At 51.6% G+C, this 25,772-nt stretch overlaps 1 protein-coding gene across 2 annotated transcripts in view; it reads left to right on the forward strand.

The window, feature by feature from the left end:
- The window catches only part of PREX1 (phosphatidylinositol-3,4,5-trisphosphate dependent Rac exchange factor 1), a 194,495-nt gene that overhangs the window by 51,856 nt on the left and 116,867 nt on the right, over positions 1-25,772 (forward strand). The gene's annotated exons all lie outside the window — the stretch shown is intronic.

The raw sequence follows: 25,772 nt of genomic DNA on the forward strand, positions 1-25,772 counted from the left end.
TGTGACCTCAAGCCTATGTTACATCAGAGTTCATTGTTTGTGGTTCTGGCTGCCTGGAGGCTGAGGGCGGAGACCTCGTCAGCATCTCGGTTCTCACTTCCCCACCCGGCTCTACACTGTCAAGGTTTGTTCTCAGATATTTGTAACGTGACATTAAGGGGCCATTCATTTCCTCATAGTAGCTATCTGTAGATAATTCTGGGTCCCTCATAGTAGCTATCTGTAGATAATTCTGGGTCGCAGGAGTGGGATGAATATCCAGCCTAGTGGCCAGCCCCGAGGGACACTTGGGTTAGCAGCCTTCTGCGTGGCTTCTTTTTTTTTTTTTTTTTTTTTTGTGGTACGCAGGCCTCTCACTGTTGTGGCCTCTCCCGTTGCGGAGCACAGGCTCCGGATGCGCAGGCTCAGTGGCCATGGCTCACGGGCCCAGCCGCTCCATGGCATGTGGGATCCTCCCAGACCAGGGCACGAACCCGTGTCCCCTGCATCGGCAGGCGGACCCTCAACCACTGCGCCACCAGGGAAACCCTGCATGGCTTTTTGAGGTTGGGGTCCACTGAAAGTATAATGGTGGGGTGTGGCCAGGGTCCCTGGGCCTCAGGCTGGAATCAGGAGAGTCAGAGAACTGAGTACTTGGAGACTTTTCCAAATTCAGACCCAGATTGTGATTATTGAACACCTGCTAAGTGCCTAGTGTCGTCTGGCAGGTTTTGGTGTCTGAGTGCCTGCCTTTTTGCTGCAGTTTCACCGCTTCTTAGTGAACCTTCTTAGGCAGGTTCTTTACCTCCCTGGGCCTCAGTTTGCTCCTCTGTAAAAAGGGCTGTTCATAACGGCCACCTCGCAAGTCTGTGAGGATAAAGTGAGCCAGTGCAGTCGAGTGCTTAGAAGAGTGCTTGGACCATACAACATGCTCAATAAACATTAGCAACTATTATTACCATCATTATTAATGCTGTAGAAATTCTTGCTGACTGGACTAGTGGGTGAGGGAAGCACCCCGGGCCCTTTACACACCAGAGACAGGATGGTGGCATGGGAGAGAGGCCTGGCGTGGAGGTCAACCTCGCTGACGCTGCCCCTCCCTAATTGCGTGTGATGCTGTCCTTCTCTGTGCCTCAGTGTTCTCATCTGTGAAATAGGATTAATCAGAATACCACCTACCTCGGGAGAATTAAATGAGATAGCGGCACATAAAATACATAGCCCGGAACCTGGCACACAGGCCGTGCTCCCTATAAATGCTTGCTGTTCTTATCTGTATTTATTAATGCTGAATTCTCACATGTCCCCATGGGGTAGGTGTTGGTCTTCCTTCTGGAGACAAGCAAAGTGAACCACTCTGGGATCCAGTGCTAGGCAGGTGAGTGAAGCCTGGGCCTCCAGTCCTGCAAGCCGTGCCTGCTGGCTTTTCTGAAGGCCCATGAGTCACGCTGCTTTAGAGAGGAGCCTGGGAACCCTCCCTTCCCCATTGACTCCCCCTCTGAAGCAGTGCCCAGCCTCAGGCCCCAGCTGCCGGTTGCCATGGAGTCCGGCTGCCATTCCAGCGCACCGTTGCTAGGCAGGCGCCTGGTTGCCAGGCACCACCTCTTTGGACACCTTAGCTCTCAGAGAGCCTATTTCAGGCTGTCTGAGGGGGGTTGGGTCCCTGGGGATCCAGCATTTCTGTTACACACTGAAACCTGGGAGGTTTGTTCTAGGGGGCAAAGGGGTCAGAGCAGCTGTGAGGCTGGGGTCTGGGAAGCCCCAGCCTCCAGTGCCAATGTCTCAGCATGTTCCTCATTGGGCCCCTACAGGAGGCTGGGCAGGGCTTGCATCTCTGTTTTACAGATGGGGACAATGAGGCTTGTGGCAGGGAGGGGAGGGCCCCAAGGGGGCTGTGGAGCCCTCTGCACTGTCCTAGGGGATGAGGCATTGCTCTCCCCCCAGCACTGAGGAGTAGGGTCTTTCCCCTGCTTGTCCAAGGTGCTGGGTGACCTTCTTCCTCAGGGCCTCGCCCATCATGCTTAGAGCACAGTCCGTCTCCTTAGCCTGCATGGTCCGGCTCCTGCTTACCTTTCTGCCTGAGTCCATGGCCCACCCCCGCCTAGGTCACCTTGCCTAGTCCTCCTACTCACCTGTTTGCTCTGTTCCAGCCACAGCGGTTTCCTTGCTGTTCCTCAGACACACCAGGCAGGCCCCTGCCTCAGGGCCTTTGCACTTGCTGTCCCTACTGCCTAGGCCATGCTCTCCCCTGGTATCCCACGGCTCACTCCCTCATTTCCTCAGGGTCTCAACTGGACGTCCCCTGATCAGGGAGGCCTTCCCTGGCCACTGCATTTAAAATAGCACCCATCCCCCCGCTTTATATCTCCCTTTGCTGCTGAGTTTTCTTTGTAATGCTTAGTATATTGTTTATTGCCTGTGCCTCATCTATCAGCTCTCTGACAGTGGAAGCATCCTCTTTGGTTTATTGTTCTATCCCCAGGACCCAGAACAGTGCCTGGCCCTTAGTAGGTGCTAAATGTGTTATTTGCTGAGTGAGTGCATGAATGACTTCGTAGGGTTATCAAGGATGCAGAAGCAGTGTGTTCTGGGCTGCAGAGTGGGTGTGAGCCAGAGTGTGGCAGCTGGCTTGCAGAGGAGCTGGCCCGCGGGTATCCCGTGCCCCCAAAGCTGAGAAGACATTGGGTTCTGGTTGCCCACTGACCAGTCCCCCTCCTCTTCCCCAAAGGGCAGTGGCCCCTGCTGCCCTGCACAGCAGTTTAAGACTAGATTCAGCCTCACTGGAAAAAACGCCCCAGCCCCAAGGAAGCTGTGCATTTTCAGAGAGTCCCATTTTTTTTTTTTTTACGGTATGTGGGCCCCTCATTGTTGTGGCCTCTCCCGTTGCGAAGCACAGACTCCGGACGCGCAGGCTCAGCAGCCATGGCTCACGGGCCCAGCCGCTCCACGGCATGTGGGATCTTCCCAGACCGGGGCACGAACCCGTGTCCCCTGCATCGGCAGGCGGACTCTCAACCACTGCACCACCAGGGAAGCCCAGAGAGTCCCATTTTGAACTGACGGAAAATCCCAATAGGACCTGCCAGGGCCGCGGGGGGGCGGGAGGCTCCCCTGGAGCCAGTGCTCCGGGCTGTGGTTTTAGCCCTGCAGGTCCCGCAGCCTCCCTGACAAAGAAGCTTTCACTGAGGCTAGGGGGAGGCACGCCGTGTGGTGGTGCAGGGGGCTGGCAACCCTCTCTGGGTTTCCAGAGCTTCACACCGCACCCCCTCCGCAAGCAGGGACAATCACCCCCTTTCAGAAATGAGGAAACTGAAGCCTAGGGGGGTGAAGTTGCCAGCTCAAGGCCACACAACAAGAAAGAGGTGAGTCTGGGATTTGACCTCACTCATCTGACCCCACAGCTCAGCCACAGAAGCCATGTTGCCTTCGTCTGTGGACTCTTTCCCCACCGGGTGAGAAGTGGGAGGTGAAGCGATGGGGAAAGTGGAGAACACACGGAGGTAGCAGCTTTCACCGCCTCCCTCGCATCCCCGGCTCCTCAACCCTCTTGCCTTAGCTCTGATTGTGCCTCCTCCAGGCAGCCTTCCCTGAATGCCCCTGCCTAGGTCACTTCTCCCAGTCCTGCTTCCTGGCACTCAGCACGATTGCCGTTGAGTCCCCGCTGTGCAATGTTTTGCTGACCATCTGTCTCTCTTGCCAGACTGGCTTGCATGACAGACACTTAAAATGTCCCCAGTCCAACTCTTGTGCTGCATGCTCCCCCCGCGCCCAAACCACAGTATTTCCTGTCTCAGTAAGAGTGACCTCCATCCTGTCCGTGTCGCAGGCCAGACACCAGGGAGTCAGCCTCTTCTCCCCTCTCTCACCTCTCATATCCCATCCATTAGCACAGTCCTATGGGATCTGCCTTCAAAGTGCATCTAGAATCTGACCGTTTCTCCCACCCCCACATCACCACCCTGGTCGAGTCCACCATCATCTTCCACCTGGACTCATGCCGGCGCCCCCCTCCCTGGGCTCCCTTTGTCCGCCCCACCCCCTGACAACTGCAGTCCACCAGGATGAAAAACTTGAACTTATGAGGGACATTTGTGGAGCACATGCTGTGTGTTGGGCCCTGGGCCGGTAAGTGCTTTACAGGTATTGTCTTATTTAAATCGTCATCGTAGCCCTGGCGCATAGGCACCATTTGACTCGTTTTATAGATGAGTAAAACCGAGGCCACTGAAGGTAGCGAGTGACCTGCCTATGGACACAGTCTCTGAGTAGACTTGTTTGATTTCTCCAGACAGGTTCTCCACCTGCCCTGGCGCGCTGCCACGTGGTCATCCCTGGCTGGACGATGGCGGCCAGAGGAGCCCTCGGCCAGTCCGAGCAGCCTCTTCCTCTTTCCTCAGCAGATGTGAAATGATTTGTGTTGCCGTCACCGTTCCTCCCGGTGGGAAGCTGACTTCCTTTTTAGCTTGATGCAGCGGGAAGTTCCGCAAAGAGAAAAAGGGAACTGGAATGTTTGTGTGCAGCTGAGTACAGGCTTCTGGGTCTGTGTCGCATGGCTTGCAGCTGGTGGTCGGGGTGAGGTTCGGGGCACTGGGGCGCTCTTCTCCAGGGGCGCCGCCTTGCCCGCTGCCGTCTCTGCAGACTCGTGCCTTCCTTCAGTCATTCGTTCTCTGCCATCCTGAGCACTTGGCCCCAGGCCCTGGGCCACGGGCTTGGGCATCTCTTCAGCAGGCAGAGTCCAGCCATACCCATGGATACATGTCACCCAGTGTCACAGGGACCAGGGCTGGCTTGTCACCAGCAATGGCTCTGCCACAGGTTGTAGACTGATGACCTCTTGTCCCTTCTCGGGGGTGTGGGTGCCCTGCCAGGCCATCTCCTGTGCCACCTGAGAAACCCAGCCAGCTTCCTGGAACCCTGATCTTGCTCAACAATGTGGTTGGACAAATCATTTTTTTTCCATTTATTTAATTTTTATTGGAGTACAGTTGCTTTACAATGTTGTATTAGTTTCTACCGTACAGCAGAGTGAATCAGCTGTACTTATTGGCAAAGCAGAAACAGAGACACAGATGTAGAGAACAAACGTATGGATACCAAGGGGAAAGGGGGGGTGGGATGAATTGGGAGATTGGGATTGACATACATACACTATTGATACTATGTGTAAAATAGATAACTAATGAGAACCTACTGTATAGCACAGGGAACTCTACTCAATACTCTGTCGTGACCTAAATGGGAAGGAAACCCAGAAAAGTGGACAAATCATTTTTATAGGAAAATTGAGTACAGGTGATGATGATGGTGATGAAACATGCTTACTGAGTGCTCACTGCAGGCCAGGACGTGGTCGTCAGCCCCAGCCCACAGGGTTGTGGTGAGGGTCACAGGAATTCACGTTGGTGAATCACTCAGAACTGCATCCAGCATAAAGTCAGTTTCCAGAGAGCGTTAGCCACGGACACTTTGCTCTCTGGGCCTCGGTTCCTCCTCTGTAAGGTGGTGGGGCTGCACCTCTGATAAGGCTCTACCTTGTGGCCTTGGGCATCATTTGGGGGCAGTAAATTGGTGCAAACTCCTTGGTGAAACATTTAGCAGAGTTTGCAGGAACCTCCCAAACATAATGCCCTGGGATCCCTGGATCTCATACTGAAAATGGAGTCCGAGAAAAAGTCCTAAGCATGGGGGAAACCCCAAGACACTTATGTGCCACGATGTTCATCAGAGCACCTTGTGTGAGAACTCGACGTTGGAAACAACCTAAAGGTCCCCACATGGGGAAATGGTAAGGTGACCAGGCACGCCCCCTTCTCTAGCTGCCGCAGACTGAGGAGAAGGTGACACGCCTGATTGTGTACAGTCTGTGATGGCTTCTGTGCTTTCAAAAGTGCACAGAAAGAACCATTGAAAGTGACACACCAAAGTATGAGCGGTGGGTGTGGTTGGAATGCATGATTTCCAGTTTTCTTATTGTGATTTTATTAAGTTTCGCCTTGAAAGGCAACTGTACATATTCAAACCAGAAGATTAGACTCAACTCCTAAACGTCAGTGCCTGCCCCAGGCACCTGGGAAAGTGTATTACAAATGCAGATGCCCGGGCTCCATCCATCCCACTGCATTGGAGTCTGTGAGTAGCAGTGCCCAGGAATCGGCTTAGTCTGATTTTGGCTGTTTGTCAGGATCCTCTCTGTCCTCCTCCTCTGAGCAGCCCTCCTTGACTGCCTGCCTGCTCCTGAGTTCCCCATGCTCCCTTGATCCCTGCAGGGTATCTGGGAGCTTCTACAAAGGTACAAGTTCCCTGGCTTTCCCATATCTCTTGAATCAGATTAGCACTTCCTGGACAAATGTGTCTTTTGAAAAGCTCCCTGGGTCATTTTTACACCACCCTTTGGACATCAGACCCCCTGACCTAGGGATTGCCCCCACTTGGCTTTTACAACCAGACTTCTAAGGCTACCCTGGTGGCGCAGTGGTTGAGAGTCCGCCTGCCGATCCAGGGGACACGGGTTCGTGCCCCAGTCCGGGAAGATCCCACATGCCGCGGAGCAGCTGGGCCCATGAGCCGTGGCCGCTGAGCCTGCGCGTCCGGAGCCTGTGCTCCGCAACGGGAGAGGCCACAACAGTGAGAGGCCCACGTACCGCAAAAAAAAACCCACAAAAAACCCCCCCAGACTTCTAGTTGTGCCTTAATTTTAAATTGTAGAGATAACACGTGCTCATAACATTGAAAAGGATTGAAATGAGGCAGAAAATTATAGGAAAGTCAATCCTGTGATAAGCCTCTGGTTTATCTCCTTGTGCCTGTAAGCAATCTATTGGGCATGTACTATGTACCAGGTGCTGGGGATGCTGCAGTACACAAGACAGACAAAAGCCCTCATCCCCATTGAGTTTATAGTGAAGCTAGACCACGAAGATATTAAGGAAGAAAAGTCTGTAGGGTTAGTAGGTGATAAGTGCTGTGGAAAAAAATGAAGCAAGGTAAGGGCAGTGGGGTACTGGGAAGGAGTGGTCAGGGTGGGCCTCCCTGAGGAGGAGATGTGGAGATGTTTGAGCAAAGACCTGAAGGAGGGGAGGAAATGAGTGTGTGGCTACCGGGGGACAGGTGTTCCAGGCAGAGGGGACAGCCAGTGCAAAGGCGCTGTGGTGGGAGGCTGCTGGGTATGTTCCTGGAGCATCATGGGGGCCCGTGTGGGAGGAGAGGAGGGAGAAGGAAGTCAAGAGGGGTTAGGAAGCGAAGTTGTGTCAGGCCTTGAAGGCTGCCGTTGGGAGTGTGGTTTTATTCTGAGAGTGGTAGGCGCGGTGGGAGGGTTTTAAACAGGGAAGCACCATGCGGTGGCTTGTGATAGACTGTGATGCACGGGGCGTGCCCACATCTGGGGCTCCTGGAGGTGCCCCCTCAGCAGTGGTACAGCAAACGTTTGTGGATGTCTCTCTGCCCATGGTGGGTGGGGGACACCTGTCAAATACCTGGATAGGATCCTCCTACAGTGTTCAAGGCACTTCTCATTCAGTGGGGACCCCTCCCTGCTCCCAGCTCCCCCCTCCCCTGCACTACCACCCTGAGCTTTTTGCTTCAGGACCTCAGAGCAGACAGTCTTCCTGTTCGTGCATCTTCTCGGAAGCTGGGCCGTGGGGGGCAGTGAAGGGGTGTGTGTGTGGGGCGGCTTGTCCCTTTGGCAACAGGCCCCACCGAAGCCAGGGCCGCGTGGGTGAGGGCCCGGTCTGCCTGAAGCCAGAGGGACGTGTTGGCTGCCAGAGCCTGGGAGACCCACGTGTGGGCAGGTGGATGAACCAGAGTGGATGGGAACAGTCTCCTTTCCATCCGTTTGCTAAAAAAAAAATGTTTGGAATAATTTTTAGAGCAGTATAATTACATCCATTAAAGTACACAGTCTTAAGTGCACATCTCCATGACTTTTTACTTGTGCGTCACCAAGTGAAGTTCTAGAACGTGTACTCACCCCTGAGGTCACTTCATGCCCCTTGCCAGTCAGCACCTGGAGAGAAAAAGTAATGTCTGTGGTTTTTTGATGAGAAAAATAACCATTTTGGTAACCTCTGTCATCAAAGATGCATTTTGCCAGTTTTTTGGCTTTTGTAGAAGTGCAATCCCACAGGATACACCCTTCTGTGTCTGGCTTCTTTGGCTCGGGCAGTGTTTTTAGGACACACCCATGTCGTCGTGTGTGTCAGCAGTTTTTCTTTTGATTGCGGAGTTGGATTCCACTGTATGAATGCACTACAATTTGTGATCCATTCGCCTGTTGATGGGCATCTGTGATTTTTTCAACTCTGAGTTTTTATTGTGTTCTCTTCCCCATGCTAAGCACTTTATGTTAAACGTAATGTTTCCTTTAATCCTCCAAAGAAACCTAAGAGAAAAAGGCTCTTATTTATCCTGTAGAAATGAAGGCTCGGGGGCTTATGTAACTTCCCTTCCTTTCTTCTCTTAATAAGTATTTTTTCAGCATCTTATATCTACCTTGTACCAGTCTAAGTGCCGTGGAGACAGTAGTGAACCAGACACACAGAAATCCCAGCCCTCGTGGAGCTGGCGTCCCATGGAGAGAAGGACCACTCGTCAGTGTATAAAATAACATGTAGATTGTGATAACTGCCTTATAGAGAATTAAAGCAAGGTGTGGTGGCAGAGAGTGTCCTATGCTGTAATAACCTGGAGGAGGCGCCTTCCAGACTGAGAGAACAGCACATGCAAAGGCCCTGAGGTGGGAATAAGCCTGGCGTGTCCTAAGAAAAGGCAGATTAACCAATATGGTTGGAGTGGAGTGAGACACCCCGTTTTGGGGAGATCTGAGGAAAATACATTGTGGTCTGTGTGTTGGGGGTGGGGGTTCTTCTCTCATCACGCACTGACAGATAAAAATAACATCAGTGATGGGGATGTAGGTGCTGGCATTTCACGAGGCCTCACTCTGGCACGATGCTGAAGTTGAGGTCCATTACTGTTTCATCTCCTGAGGTAGGTGTTTGAATCTCTGTTTACAGAAGAGGAAGCTGAAGTTAGCACTTTGGCACCTTCTCCCACTGGTAGGTGGGGTCTTGAACCACAGCCTCCCCCTCCCATCCTCTCCCCTCCCTCTCGGGGTCTCTGGGTGGTGGTTGAGTCCCCCAGGAAAGGAGCTGTCGAAAGACTCACTTGGAAAAATCTCTGGTGACCTGTCGGACCTGTCGGTCTGCGGTGGGGCTTGTTTTACTGGCAGGGTGTGGGGTGATTAAAGTATGTGGGTCTGACCCCCAGTTCCAGATCTGGGGGGTCCTTAGGGAGCCTCTCGTCCAACCCCTGCTATCCCCATTTCACAGAAGAGGGAATAGAGGATGGAATATGGGAATGGCTTCCCCAGGGTCACACAGTGAGTCCATGGCAGGGTCGCATTTGGAAACCAAGTCAGAGGGTCCTGAGCAGTGGGCACTGTGTGGTCCCCATTGTGCGGAGGGGGAAACTGAGGCCCAGAGAGGAGTCAGTCTCCCCAAATCACCTAGCTAGTGTGCATCATTTCTTATAATCCTCATGGCGATCATTGTGGTTGGCACTATTACTCTTCATGTTTTATAGATGAGGAAACTGAGCCCCAGAGAAAGGGATGTCTCATTCATTCATTCATTCATTCATTATCACCTATTCATTCATCAGAAATGTATTGAGTGCCAGGCACTAAGTGCTGGGGCTGTAGCTATGAATAAAACAGAGTGAATGAAACAGGAATAAAAGTGTGACTAAGCAAGACCTCTAGGAGTTCTGGTGAGGAAGACAGGCATGAATTGAATAATCTTTTAGGTTATTAGAGCTACGAGGGCTCTAAGAAGGGTTTACGGAGCTGCTGGAGCCTGTATGTGGGCTTTGACCTGGTTGGGAGGGCAGGGAAGGTGAATCAATGTTAACTGGGTAAAGGGAGGGCAGTGAGCCTTGTGGTTGGAGGGAACTGCATGTGCAAAGGCCCAGGGGCAGGAGCAAGCTTGGTGTCTTTTTGGAACAGCCTGAAGAGCCTAAAGGCTTGGTGCTGGTGGCGAGGTGGGGTCCTGCATGGCCTTTTTGGTTGTTATCCTTGGAACAGTGGGGAGCCATTGGTAAGTGTGGCAGGGCAATGGTGGACCACATTTGCATTTTGTAAAGATTCCCCTTGTCACTTGCCTAGGGTCACTCCAGCCAGGGATGCCTAACTGACCTAGGCCTCCCGACTCCTGGTCATCCCACCAGACCACACCACTCCCCCACCCCCAAGTAAATTCTCCCCCCTTTTGAACCCAAGAGGCCACCTAGTCCCACGGGAAAGACCCTTGACTCTGGAGCTCCATGGGCCTGGGCTCAGTACTGGCTCCGTCCCTTTCTCCCTGCATGACCTTGAGCAAATGACCTGAGATCCCATTTCCTTGTCTGTGAACAGGGCTACAGCAGTCACCTCCTCATAGACTCTTGGCGTTGGCATACAGTAAGCACTTAATTCATGGTGCTGCTGGTTCTTGTGTCCTACTCCACTGGAAACGTGAGCATCATATAGTTCAGATATCTCGGCATCCTGAGGTCTCCCACATCTGATCTTACTAAATGGCTTCTTGCGTTCTAAATTCAGGAACTGAATAGAGCTGGGTAGTTAAGGAGAGTTGACATTATTATAATTATTATGATAATTTTTGTTTTCAGACCACCGGTCCTTAATGAATATTTGTTAATAGAGACCATCAGTGGTAGGGAAAGAAGACATTTCACAGCTTACTAATTATAAGACTAAGTGGAAACGTATGAACTGTGTAGCTGTACTACGTACTAGTATCTGTTGTGTATTCGTAATAATTAACAGTGGAGTATTAGGATTGTGTCAGGCTATTGATGGAGATGTGATGGAGGTTTTGTTTTCTTTTGTATATGTGTCTCCAGGTGGGTGGTTGTATCAGTTTCCCTTTGCTGCTGTAGCAAATTGCTACCAAATTGGTGACTTAAAGCAACACAGATTTATTATCTTAGATTTCTGGAGGTCACATGTCTGCAGTGGGACTTACAGGGCTAAAATTAAGTTGCTGGCAGGGCCTTGTTCCCTCTGGAGGCTCTAGGGGAGCATTCATTTACTTGCCTTTTCATTTGCTGGAGGCTGCCCACATTCCTTGGCTCCAGGCCCCCATCCATCTTCACAGCCAGGGATAGCAGGTCTTTCCCACACTGTATCACCTGACACTCACTCTCCGGCTTCCTTCTTTCTCTTTTAAGGACCCTATGTCCTCAAAGGGCCCAGTTGGGTCATCTGCCATGATTTCCCCATCTCAAGATCATTACCCAGATCACATCTGCAAGGTCCCTTTTGCCATGTAAGGTCACATATTCATAGGTTTGGGGATTACGATGTGAACATCTTTGGGGGGGTCTTTATTCAGCCGACCTTGGTGGTCAAGGGCAGCAGGGGCCTCTCTGCCCCCTGGCGTCCTCAGGCTCCCCTTGCAACATCTCCCTCCCTTTATCTCCTGGACCTGGAAGGCCAGAGGCTGTGCTGGACCATGGGGACAAAGGTGATGGCCCTTGTGGAGCTAGGAGGGAGAGGACTTCAACAAAGTGGCCCCATCACAAGTGGGATGTGGGTGGGTAGTCAGTCAGGGAAGCTAACAGCACAAGACTAGGTCAGCAGATGCAGCAGAAGGCCAGTGTTCGGACTCTGGTGGCCCAGAGGTCAGATCCCAGCTCTGTCCACTTAGCTGTGTGCTTCATCCACTGAGAACCTCGGTCTCCTTTTCTGAAAGACGGGGGTGAGGTTGTCTGGGATAAGGCAGTGTGTGGGAAGCAGTGGGAACAGAGCTGACACTCCCTAAATTTAAGACCCCAAATCCATCTGAGCAGTAAATGTCAGTGCTCTTGAGACTGGCACGGCTGTCAGCAGCCTCTTCGAGCGCCCGGATTCCTTCCCTGGGGCCTGAGCAGGCGCTGGGAAAAATAAACCGGAGGAAACCTCCACGCTGAGACCCCTCCCCGGCCAGTCGCTGAGTGCCACTATTTTTACATTCTCTCACTTTTGTGCATTGTTTCCTGACTCTCCAAAGACAATTCTTCACAAGCCCGGGGGGGGGACCGCTCCCCCACCAGCCCGAGGAACAATTGTTTAGGGAAATGGAAAAAAAAGCCGGCCGAGGAAAAAACAAAACCTCTTGAAGGTCATTGTCCTCAGATGTCAAGTGTCAGCTCCGTGGAGAGGAGACCACATTCCACCCATTGTCCTGCCACAGACAGGCACAGGGACCCCAGGACGTCCAGCCGCCCCACCCTGCATCCTGGGGCCCCCGAGTGACTTGGTTTGCTTTGTCTGGGACATTCCGGCGGGAAATACCACCCAAAGTGGAGCCCTTTCCCAGACACCACTGTCTCAGTCATTGCGGGCTTTTCCTCGAAGCTGCCTGCCCATCTGCATCCCCTGATCAATGTGGGCTGATGCTGATAATATGGGCTAAGTCTCATTTTGCGCTTACTAAGGCACTTTATCCTAAATCATCAAATTCTCACAATACCCCTGTGAGGTAAATACCATATGTGTGTGTGTGTGTGTGTGTGTGTAACAGCTTACTGAGATACAATTCACGCAGCATATAATTTACCCACTTAAAGTGTGTAATTCAGTGGTTTTTGTATATTCACAGAATTGTGTGACCATCAACTACCCATCTAATTTAAGGACATTTTCATCACTCACAAAAGAAACTCCATACTCATTAGCAGTCAGGTACCATTTTTGTTTCTGCATTTTGCAGAGAAAGAAACTGAGACAGAGAGGCTGCCCAGAGTCACACAGCCAGTAAATGACAGAGCCAGGATTGGCTTGGCTCTAGAAACATTTTCTTAACTATGATGTAATACAGTGGTTCTTGGCTGGGGGAGATTCCCCCTTTGTCCCCACAGGAGATTGAGCAATGTTTGGAGACATTTCTGGTTGTCACAACTGAGGGTGGGATTTGCTACCAGTTTCTAGAGGGTAGAGGCCAGGGATGCTGCTAACTATCCTATAATACACAGGACAGCCCACACAGCAAAGAATTATCTGCTCAAATACCAGTGGTTCCAGGGTTGAGATACCCTGCTCTAATCCCACTCTGATGAGCCCATTCTTCAGGAAAAAAAGCTGAGGGGCCCAAAGGAGAAGGGGGAGAAGTTGAGGTTAGAATAGGAAGAATCTCAGATCATGTTATGGGTGTGGGTGATAACAGTGAGGGGAGAGAGATTCTCAACAGTGTAGAGAAGACTCAGCAGGAAAGAGATCTGTGCTCCATCAGTGATGTCTGCTCTGGGTACCGGTATGGGGAGAATCGGTAGGCGTCACATTTGCCAGGTCTAGGATCGGGGTCTCACATTCAAATGCCCACAGGGCCAGGTAGGAAGATGACTGTAGCAAGAAGTTGGGTAGTGGAAAAGGAGCAGCACCTGCCCTGGGTAAATTTGGTAGCTGCCACTCTCCTACAGCCAGCTGTGGCTCTGTGGGCTTTGGAGACCTGTGGTCAGCTTTTTCAGGAGAAGCTGAGATTTTCGTGGGAAATCTGATATTCAAATTTAGGCCTGAATTTCCTCAAAGCCCATTGCTGGTCAAACTAAACATGCCTGTGGGCCACCAATTTGAGACCCATGAGAGTAAATTATAGCTTGGTAGCATGTTGGGGGCACTGGGTGTATTATTGCTGAAGGAATGACGGGTCACGGGGGAATTCAGGGAGATTGCAGGACAAGCCCCAGCCCCTGGAGTGGGATCTGTGTGGGGAAGAGTGTTGGCTTCCCCTCTATGGCCCCTCTCCCCACTCTATTGCATCAGACCTGTTCACAACGGGTTGTAGCAACTCAGTTTTTGCTTTAACTTCCTGCATGGTGGGGAATGGGATGGGGCTCCAGAGCTCGTGGGCACCTTTTTTCAGGGCCTAGAAGCTGTGTGGTGGGTAGCAGGAGTCTTTTCCAGATGATTAGTTGATTAGTCAATAAAACACGTATTTGTCAAGGGTATTCTGTGTGCTGGGCCCAATCCCAGACTCTGGGGATACAATAGTGACATAGACAAAAACATCATTGCCTTTCTGGAACCCATATTCTGGTGGGCTAGAGGGACAATAGACAGATAAATGGACACACATAGTGTCCACAGTGACCGGTGTTGTGAAGAAAACAGGCCAGGAGTAGGGACAGATATTTTATTTTATTTATTTATTTATTTATTTATTTATTGCTGTACGCAGGCCTCTCACTGCTGTGGCCCCTCCCATTGCAGAGCACAGGCTCCGGACGCACAGGCTTAGCGGCCATGGCTCACGGGCCCAGCCGCTCCGCAGCATGTGGGATCCTCCCGGTCCGGGGCACGAACCCGTGTCCCCTGCATCGGCAGGCGGACTCTCAACCACTGCGCCACCAGGGAAGCCCGGGACAGGTATTTTAGTTAGGCTGTTCTTAGATGGATTGAATATGCCTCAGGGACTTTGCACTGACTGTTCCCTCTACCTAGAATGCCCTTCCCTCGGATGCCTGCAGAGCTGCTTCTTCACCTCAGTCCCCGAGTATCTGCTCAAATGCTAGCCCCTCAGAGAGGCTTTCCTTGAACATCTCTGTGAAATACCTCCCTCACTTGATCCCTCTCTGTTGCCTCATCTTGCTTTATTTTTCTTCATAGCGCTCATCCCCACCTGCCATTTAATTTTAAAACCTATTTATGGTCAGTCTTGCCACTGCTCCATGAGGGCAGATTTGGTCTGATTTGTTCATTTACCGATGTGTCGTTGGCTGGCAGTGCCTGGCTCACAGTAGGTGTGCAGTGAGCGTTGAGTAAACAGGTGAGCGCAGGAGTAATCGATCCCCCCGTGGCAAGGTCATGTCTGTGTCTCCAGCGCCCAGCTCCATGTTTGGCACACAGTACGCCCCAGGTCATGCTTGTTGGCGTGGGTGGTCCTTGGTGACAGCCTTCTCCCCCGAGAATACAATTATAAGCAAGTTCCTGTTTCCTTGCATAGTCCAGCCCACCTCTCTCTGCCCCGCTTCTGTGCCACTTCTTCCAGGAAGTCTTCGTAGTTAGTTTTTACCTGCGTCATCTTGCTTACGCCTCAGCAACTGCCTCTTTTCCTTGGACGAAGGAACAGGCTCCAAGGAAGTTCAGTGACTCTGAGGCCACGCGGTTGGCAGGCGGATGGAGCAGGGTGGCGAGGTGCCGTGGCAGCAGCGGACGGCTTTGCATGGTGCCAGGCAGATGCGGTGGCACAGTACAGTCTGTCAAGCCTTCCATCTCATCTCACCCCGGAGCCGGGGAAGCCGTTGATAATAGGACTGTTTTTAGGGTGAAAAAGACAAATAACAAGTCAACATAACGTAGGATAAATGGAAAAGTCTCTGGCGCATAGTAGGAAGTCTATAGATGGGGTTGCTCCAATTCCAGAAGCTTCCTTAAGAAACACAGGGTATTCATGTCTATCTCCCTATCAGCTCGAGATGGGGCTGCGGAGGTTATAGCAGCTGATGCTTGATTGAGCACTTACGGTGTATCAGGCACCTTTCAAAGTGCCTGCTGTGTGTGTTAGGGTCTGTAATCCTCGTTGGAGTCCTGTGTACTCATTTTACAGAGGTGGAAACTGAGGCAGAGAGAGGTTAAGTGAGTTGCTTAAGGTCACACAGCCTGTCAGTGGCAGAGCTGGTGTTTGAGCACTTTGTCTGTAGTATTTCATTTTAACCTCATGGTAGCCTGTGGTGTCAGTAACTTTAGTATCCCCATCCATTTCATAGATGGGGCACAGAGAGGTGGGGTCACTAGTCTAAGTCACACAGCGGTAGGTGACAAAGGCAGGATCTGAACCAGATGGCTGGTTCCAACCTCTGAAGCTCAGCCCTTCTCATATATACTGCTTCCTTAAGAGATGCAGGACCCTTCTGTCATTTGAGAAGGGAGAGTTTCTCAGAGCTGGAGGAGACCTTGGGATGCTGTGGCCTCATGGCGGGTATGTGCAGATGCCCTGTGACACAGCCGCTGTGTGAAGTCCCCTCCAGGTCTGACTGGGCTTGCCCGCGGCTTCTCAGCTACCTCCTCTGACCTCAGCTCCCGCACACTGAGAGATGTTGCCAGTCACCAAGGTATTTCACAACCAGGAGGGTCATCCTGGAGCAGACCAAGAGAACATCAGTTTGACCTGGGAGGCCCTCTGTCACAATAACCAGCTGGTGCAGCCTTCATTTTTCAGAGTCTGACCTTGTGCCTTGGAGCAGACACAGCTGCTCCCCGACCCTCGGCGGCCCTAAACCCTCTTTCTTCTGGAGGCTCCTTTTGGCTCCCCAGCCACTCAGGGCACTCCAGCTGGACTTCCCCCTGCCAGTACCTGCAGTCCTCCACCTGGTGGCTTTATCTGGCCAACCGAGCTGCTTCCACACTTACGGTGCAGGCTGGAAGTGCCAGTGAGTTAGTACCCTGCCTCCTGCCCTCCGTCCAGTGACCAACAGGATGGGTGTATAAATGCCCTGCCCCAGCTCCCTCGGCCCCCTCTCGCCCCACCCCGGGGATCACTCAGAGGTGACCACTCTGGTTCTCAGGGGGCCTCAAAGGGATTGAGCCCCCATGGTCCACCCTGGCCACTTGCTTGATCTCATACCCTATATCGGCTGCCCTCTCTTCCTGGGCCCACTTCTCCCTTCTCCTGCCTGCGTTTGCCAAGGTCACCTCCCAGATCAACTACTTGTCTCAGATCTTTGTCTCAGGGTCTGCTCCTGGCGAGCCAGCCCAGGACTCCCGTCGTGGTAAAGCTACTAAGACATGCCCGTGCTCCCCGTACGTGCAGCTATGAGGGGAACTGATTGGTACTTGATGCGCTGACGCAGGTTATGCTTTGCAGACATTTAAATCAAGATTTAATAATTTTGACAGCAGAGTTTTCTTTCTGTATTTGGGGCCAACACCTGTATTTTTAAAGGGCCCCAGTGTTTTTGTAGGTCCAAGCAATGGTACTGCCTGTGGCCAGAGGCTGGCGGGAAGGGGCCTCTTCTTGTTCAGGGGCGACATGGAATTAAAAGTGCCCACCCCTTCCATGCTCATCTATTCACCAGGCACCTCCTGTGAGCCTGGCACCGAGCCTGATTGGGGGGTCCCTGCGTGGGGTGGGGAGAGACCCTAGGCAACGGATTGACCTGCAGTGTGGCATTTAATCCTTACTTCAGCACCTGGCAGGGTGGGGCTCCAGGCACAAAGCTTGACCGGCGGACTTCAGAGCCCCGTTGGTGATTCATGTCCTGGTTTCCTTTTTCCTAAAAAGGGGCTACTCACAACATACCTCATGGGATTGTTACCACGGATAGGCAGGCTGGTCACCAGTCGCCCGCTGAAGCCCTTTTTACTGAGCACCTGCTCTGTGCCAGGCATTGGTCAGGCCCGCGAGGTGGATGCTGTATGAACAAGCCACTGCTCTGCTGGAGCTGATGTTGCAGGGGACACGTAGCAACAAGCAGAGATGTAGATCCGTGTAGGTGGAGGCCAGTGCTATAGCGGGGCTAGAGAAGGATAAGAGGGGGAGGGGGGAGGGGGGGCTTCTGCTTTAAAGCGGGTGGTGGGAGAAGGCCTCTCGGAAATGAGCAAGGGGCCCTGCAGATTTCTGGAGAGAGTCTTCCAGGAAAAGGGAACAGCACATGCAAAGGCCCTGAGGTGGGATGGTAAGGACGGTGCCTGGGATGTTCACAGAATGGTCGAGAGGCCTCAATTGTAGCTCATTTTTAGTGCTGAAACGGAAGTCTGTTGAAGACACAATACAAGGCAGCGTATTTGTGCTATTACTATAAAATATCATGATCTATCGATACATAACGTGCTATGTGAGATGTGAGGCAAAGGAGGAAGTCTGAAGTTGTAACAGAAACGTTATCTTCTCTCAATCCTCTTAGGTAGGACTGTGGGTGAATAGGTAACCTTCCTTGGGGATGACGTCTCAATTCTGAAATTTGGGTCTCTTGGGAAAGCTAGTTCTGGGCCAGTGGCTCTGTGCTCCTGGCATAGGCCTGATGAAAGGGGGTGCTTGTGGAGAATTCAGTGGAGAGGTTTTTAATCTCTGCCTGGGTGGTGGTAGTGGCTGCGGGTGGGGGAAGCTCTTATGTTCTGCTCCAGGCCAGCTCCTGGGGGGCTCGGCCAGTGTGGGCACCTTCCTGGGGAGCCTGGTAGTTTCCAGAGTCTACACGGAGAAGGAGGGGTGGGCAGCTCAGGGGCCCCACTGTGGAAGGAAAGCCTTCTCATCTCACATGTGTCTGGTTTCGTCTCTGCCAGTGGGCACTACCCTTTCCACCCCAGGACACATGCCCTCCAGGAGGAAAATGCAGACTAGTCTTCCTGATGCTGAAGAAGTGATAATTGGGGTGAGAGCCTGGTACGTGTAGTAACCCCTCCTGTCCAAAATTAAAAAAGGAAACCATACATTTATGTTACAAAATGACTTTTGGTTTGAAAGTAGAAATTTGGAAAAAAAAACAGAAATGAAGAAAGGAGAAAATTTAAATGACTTCTAATTCCACTCTCAGAGTTAGGTTCCATGGCTAGTGATAAAACCCAACCAACAGTGCCTTAAATGATATGGAATTTTCTTTCTTACTGAATTATAGGCTGCCCAGGATAGATATGTTGGCTCCACTGTCATTAGGGACATAAGCTCCTTCTGTATTGCTGCTCCATCTTCTTCAACCCCTGGCTTTTACTTCGTGGTATAAGATAGCTGCCTGACCTCCAGGCATCACATTTGCTATCCAAGCAGCAGGAAGGAGGAATAGCAAGAGAGAATCCCTGCCCGTTCCTCTCATCATCTCCAAGGATACTTCCATGATGTTGTGTGTAATACATCCACTTATACCTCCCTAGTCCAAATTTAGTAATGGGACCACACCTAGTTGCAAGGGAAGCTGGGAAATACAGTCTTTATTCTAAAATCTGGAAAAGGAGAGACCAGATATTGGGCAACAGCTAGTAATCTTGGCCATACTCTCACACAGTTCAGGGTATTTCATTCCATACTTCTTTTGTCTATGCTTACGTAGAAATAATTTATTTAATAAAAAATGAGACTATATTTTATGTACTCTTCTGTAACTTGGCTTTTTTCCCCCTAGAGATACATTAACAGTCTTTTTCTGTATCATTATATGGATTTCTGCAAACCATTTTTAGCACGATATCCTTTTGTCAAGATGGACAATAACTAAACCCCAAGTATTAGAATTTTAAATCAGATACTAAAGTTAAATCTTGATGCCACATGTGAGATTTAGTTTTTCCTGTAGGATAAATGCTGAGAACTTAAATGGATGGAGCATAGCACTTGGGCTTTGTAGGAGTCACTGCGCGTTTGGGGGTCTTCCCAAACTCTGGCCTGTGTGGGGCTGCTTAGTGCAGGCTCTCAGAAAGCCCCTTCTGCTATTGTTATTGTTACTTTATTATTATTACTTGGATTCAAGGCTATTCTGTGACACTCTGCTTCCCTGGACCCTGGGCCACCCAGATCACATAGGGGTTTGGGGTCTTCAGGGCACCGCCTTTCCTCTGTCCTTGTTATGGTCTGGGGGCTGCCCTGCCCCCACCTCCCCTACTTCTAGCCATTCCCCTGGCCCTCTCAGGTTTCGCCATATGTCTGATGAGGTCACCCCAGCCGAGGCGGGGGTGTCCTTGGGGGCAGGCGGGCCCTCTCCTCTTAGTGATCAGGTTGCTGGCATCCGTCTCAGAGAGTACCTTCGAGGCCTCTTTCCCTCCTTTTTATCTCCAGGGAGAGAATTATCCTCCCAAGGCTGTGGCTACAGGTTCCAGACAGATGGAGCCTCCCCAGGGGCACCCCAAAGGGCAGCTGCTACCTGTCTTATGCTTATGTGGTTTATTGTGTACAGTTACTCACTGCGGATGCATGTTGGAAATGGATTGGAGACTCATCCTCGGGCCAGACTGCCTGGGTTTGAGGCCCAGCTCTGCTACTTACTAGCTGTGTGGCTTTGGGTAATCTCTTCACTACACTGGGCTTCAGTTCCCTCCTCTGTAAAATGGGCACAGTAATAATAGTACCTACCTCCTAGGATTGTTTGAGGAATAAAACACTTAGAGTAGCACCTGTCACATAATAAGGTCCAAAGGCGTAAGGTATGATAATAATTGCTAAAAAATAGTAAATCTGTTATTATTATTAATGTACTTTTCAATTCTGTACCTGTTACTTCTGGAGCCTATTCTGGGGCTCCTTCCTCAGTTTTTCTCCCTCTCTCCCACCTTTCCTCCACATGTTTCTTGAGCACCTACTATGTGTCAGACAGTGTTCTGGATGCAAGGGGACAGCAGTGAACGAAACCATCTTCCACTGTGAGAGGGTGGACACTCTCTGGGGAAGATGTTACCGAACAATCAGATATATACAAAACTTAGCTGATAAGAGCGCTGCCAATAGTGATGAATTCTGTGAAGGGTAACAGAGTTCAGACGGCTGTGAGGAGTGAGGTGAGACCCTCCTTTATACGGAGTCTGAGAGGGAGACCTCCTTGACGAGGGGCCTCCCCTGCCACTTGAACATCTTGCAGCAGTGGCTTTATAGGCAGAGAGCTGCAACGGCAAAGGCCTGGGCGGGAGGACAGGGCCAGTGTGTTCAGGAAACAAAAAGGAGCCAGCACGGCTGCACCTGAAAGAGTAAGCCCGAGTGGGGTGGGAAGGGCCCTTATCCTACTGGATCTTGTTGGCTGTAGAAGGGAGCGGATTGTTTCCTAGGTTTTAGTAAGAGCCACTTGTAAGGCAAGGGTTTCTCTGCACTGGCACTATGCACGTTTGGGACCAGATACATCTTCGTGGAGGCCGTCCTGGGCATTGTAGGATATTTAGCAGTATCCTTGTCCTCTACCCTTGAAATGCCAGCAGCACCCACATCCCCAATTGTGACAACTAAACATGTCTTCAGACATTGTCACATCTCTTCTGGGGGATAAAATCACCCACCCTGGTCAAGGACCACTGCTCTAAGGCAAAGTGGGGCAGGGACAAGGCTGGCCTGGCATCAGGAGACCTGGTTCTGAACTGTGGCTTATCACCAACTTTTTGTTTGAACTCAGACCTGTGTCTCTCACCCTCTGGGTTTCTCAGTCAAGTTGGAGCTCGCTAGACATGGCAAACGCACAACCCCGCTACTCTTCTCCTTCCCATGGCCGTGGCAGACATCACTAATCAATTATGCTGTGTCTTCCTGTTCAGCTCAGAGCTCTGGGGACCATGAAGGCACTTGGGTTAGGAGCTCTAGTCCCCTCCTCCCAAGCAGCAAGCAGGAACCAGACAGTCCTGGGCTCAGGTTCGGCTCTCTTGGTTTCTGGCTGCGTGACTTCTGTTAGGTTACTTCACTTATGAGCCTCGGTTTTTCTTATCTATAGAGTGGGACCAAAATAGCTACCCAGAAAGCTGATCATGGGGGTTGCAATGAACTCATGTCGGGACTTTGCAGGTCTCAGCAAATGTTTGTTGCATGAACGAATGAGAACATGTGGGTCTTGTTCTGGGTGTGGAATGGTGGGAACTCTCATCCGCAGCTGGTTGCAGTGGAGGTTGGTACAGTCACGTTGGAGAGCCACTTGTCATTAACTAGTCAAGTTGAACATGTCTCTAATCTACGGCCAACCATTCCACACCTAGGTGGACACTTGGAGGAACTTGCACACCTGTGCTCAGGAGACTTAGGTGCGCCTAGAGGATCTTGAGCACCTGAGCCCCAGTGGGCCTCTTCATCATAGCATCATTTATAGAGAGAACATTTGAAACAACTTAAACATCTGCAGCCTGGTAGTGGTTACTTACATCTGCTCAGCAATGAAATGGACAGCTTGAGGTCTTTGTGTGGGGCTCCCCGGAAACAGGTCCTGAGACTGATTCAAGGGCGAGCAGTTTCCTTGGGAATTCACCCCAGGAAGCACCAATAGCAGAGTCGGGGAGTGAGGCAGGGAAGGGAAGGCAGCTGAGAAAGGTGTGTCATCAAGCAGGTGACCAGTGCGGGCCCCTGGGGCCCTCGGGGAAGCAGGCCCTCATGTGCCTCAGTCCTCGTCTGTCTTTGCAGCCTGCTCTGCATGTGAGAGAGGGTCCTCATGCCAAGAGACGTGGGTGCTGGTGGCTGAAGTGGTGCTGGGGCGCACCCCAGGGCTAAGAACCAAGGGATGTGGGTGGGGTTTGGGTGGCAGGCGTTGCCAAGTGCACGTATCGATGTGGGTAAAGGTGGAAGATGTGATGTTGAGTGAGAAAAGGAAGTTGCTGAAAGGACGTCATTTATTAAAATGTCGTAAAAGCACGCAGAACGGTGTTCTTCACTGCTTGTCAACTCACACGTGCCTGGTAAGCGGGCGAAGGCACGTGTGGGAGTGAGGACTGCATATCCAGGGCAGTGGGTGCCTTGCAGGATGGGCAGGTGCACAGGTAGCTCACCTCTCTCTGTAATGATGCCTTTCTTCCCGTGTCTCCATTGAGGTTTAATATTTACAAGGTACATGGGTAAAGTGCACTGATCTTAGGTGCGCACTGATTAGGCTTTGCATACGCATTTGCCTATGTAACCGCCACTCAGATCAAGAAGTAGAATATTTCCAGCCCACGCCCTGAGGGCTTCCTCGTGGCCCTTCCCTGTCTGCACCTCCTCCAGACTTGATGAATTTCTTTTTGAAAATGGTTTAAAGCAAATTTGACATAATGCTAATAAGATTTGCTGAAACTGGGTAGCGATGCGTTTGTGGGTGTTTGTTAAATTTTCCTCTGTCCTTTTCTGGCTCCTTGACGTATTTCATCATCATCATAAAGAGAAGAGGCGGACTTGGCCAGATGCAGGGAAGCAGCCCAGGCAGGGGTGCGGCATGGACACGGCATGGACAAAGATTCCAAGGCCGGAGGAGGGTTTCAGGCAGCCCTGGAAACCCTGAGAACGGGCTTGTCTCTAAGGGAGGTTTCCAAGATGAGAGCTGCTTTTGGCCGAGTGTTTCAAAGCTGTCAAGGTTTGGACACGGAGTCACCCCGGAGGGTCCCTTTCACCATCCTGCCTGCACAGAGGGCATTGGCGCCGCCTGGAAAAGCCAATCATGCCGTGGGCAGCACGAGGGCTGGGCCCAGAGCCCCTGCCTGCCCATTCTTTCTGGGTCACGAGCTGCCCATTATGCCCATCACACCAGCCTGTTTGCGGCTCCTCCGTGGGTGGCCCAAGCCTCGCATTGTCCCAGCACAATAGTGGTGGCCGTGCTCTTGTGGAGAAAGTGGGACAGGAAGCTGTGATCTAGGCCAGCCGAGCTGCGCTCCCAGCTTCCTGCTCTCCCTGGCAGTGCTGGGTGAGGCTGCCTTTGTCGCTCTCCTGTCTGAGGAGGCTGGAGGCTGGAGGCTGGACTTGCCGGCAGCATCACAGCCCCTGTTAAAACATCCTCTAGGAACTCCTGTCTCCTGACCCCTCTACCTGTTGTCCTTTAAAGAGAAAGATCATCAGGCTTCCAAGTAGCTCGAGTTGAGGTTCCTGCCATGTGTCGGTCACTGTGTCAGGCACATTTTATCCTTCCTTTGATTTGTGAGGTTACTGTGTTCCAGGCACTAGTCTAGGCCCTGGGGGTACAGCTGGGAAGCAGACCCTGCCCTCATGGAGCTCCCATTCACTTTAACCTAGTACATTCTGAAAGGTAGGACGACAGTATCACTGTGATCTATGTATTTGCGAAGAGTAAACTGAGACTCAGAGAGGCCAATGCACTTTCCTGAGGTCACCCCACACGAAGGAGGAGGAATGCAGTTTAAACCCAAATCATTAGTCTCCAAAGCTGGCCTCTGTTGTTGGATTGGGATAAATGTTTCATTCCAGCCACGCTCCCTTCTTATTTTGGTCTTTCCCTCAGGCGCTGGTGTAGACTGCTTAATCTTAGTCTTTTTATCTGACAAATGGGCTCTTAATGCAAGATGAGAAGGTGATACGTGCATGAAGACAAGGAGGGCATCCTGGAGAAGGGGACATTTGAGCTAAGGTCTGATGAATGAGAAAAAGCTGGCTCAGGACAGAGCTGGGAGAGAATATCCTTGCAGGTAGGAACAGCATGTGCAAAGGTCCTGAGGTAGGGATGTGCCTGGCAGGTGGAAGGAATAGAGGGGTTGAAGATGTGGCTGAAGATTATTGAGGTGTGGGGTGGGGGTGGAATGCTGGAAGGTGAGTTCAAAGAGATTAACTAGTATAGGTCATGGGGACCTGTAGCTGTGGATTTTTTTTTTTTTTTAAGTGTATTGAGTAGCCATGGAGAGTTTCAAGCCATGGATTGATAGGATGTGATTTACATATTTAAAAGGATCCCTCTGGTTGTGTATGTGGAGAAAGGAATAGGGATGAGGTGATCGCATTAGTCCAGGCAGGAGGTGTTGGTGACTTGGACCAGGTGGGTGGCTGAGGAGGTGGGGAGAAGTGGTCCAGTGTTTAATACATGTTGAAGGTGAAGCTGATAGCATTTGCTGATGGATGGAAACGGAGTGTCAGAGAAAGAGGGGGGTCGAGGACGACACGGCCGGGTTTTGGCTGGAGCACTTGGAAGGCAGAGGTGCCATTCCTCAGGCTGGGAAGGGCTTGGTTGTGTGTGGATTTGGAGGGAAGTTCAGGAACTAGGTTTTGGATGCGTTAATTTGAGATGCCCCTTGGACATCCAGGTGGAGTTGTCGAGTTGTCAGAAATCCAGCTGAGTCCAGGCTGGGGATATACACTTGGGCTGTAGGGACTGGTCGAGAACACGCTGCGGTGAGTGTGGACAGAGAGGCAGGGCCACTTTGCTCTGTGTCCCTGACTTTCCTCTCTGTGACCTGCCATGTGGAGTGTCAGCGCACCTCTGCCTAGGAGAGCAGAGTCTGCAGGTGGCCGGCTCCCCATAACATCCATGGATGTCCCTTCTCATGATGGGAAAGGGTCCAGCACCCTCCTCTCGGCTGGCCTGCCCCTGCGTCCCTCCATCCTGGGCTGTCCCTTCCACCTCCCCCCCACTCAGAGCTCTCCCCTTTGCTCTGACCACCCATGGCAGGGAAGGTGACTGACAGGCCACCGTGCCTCATCGTGGCCAGTGGACCGTGAAGTCATTTTCGCAGGGGACTCCATGTGGTCAACCTGGGGACAAGCCCTAGGGTCGGGGCAAACCCGGCAGAGTTTGCTGTCAGCGGGGCTGGCCTCAGTCTCCCTCCGATGCTCCCATGTCTTCCTGCCCACGCCCATGTCTGTTCTGTCTCCCCGGCCTGTCCTCGGGATCTCGCAGTGGCTTGTCCTCTGCCTGCTCTGTCCCACCCATACCAGTGCCAGGCCGCTGTCGTTGCTCGTCAGTGGAGAGGCTGCACCCCTCCACTCTGGTCCGTCCACTTTCATGCTTGACCCCTAAAACCTAGTTCCTCACAAAAACACATGGCTCTTTTGCCACCATTTAAAAGCTGGGAGACTTTGCTTAAAAAAAAAATCCTAGGGCTTCCCTGGTGGCGCAGTGGTTGAGAATCTGCCTGCTAATGCAGGGGACACGGGTTCGAGCCCTGGTCTGGGACGATCCCACATGCCACGGAGCAACTAGGCCCGTGAGCCCCAGCTACAGAGCCTGCGTGTCTGGAGCCTGTGCTCCGCAGCAAGAGAGGCCGCGACAGTGAGAGGCCCGCGCACCGTGATGAAGAGTGGCGCCTGCTTGCCACAACTAGAGAAAGCCCTCGCACAGAAACGAAGACCCAACACAGCCAAAAATAAATAAATAAATAATAAATAAATAAATAAATAAAGACTCCTGTTCTCTGTTTAAAAAATAAATAAAAAGGGGGGAAAATAAGAATATATGTG

This window comes from Mesoplodon bidens (genome assembly GCF_964165515.1).
Source record: "Mesoplodon bidens genome assembly, chromosome: 15".
NCBI classification, from domain to species: Eukaryota; Metazoa; Chordata; class Mammalia; order Artiodactyla; family Ziphiidae; genus Mesoplodon; species Mesoplodon bidens.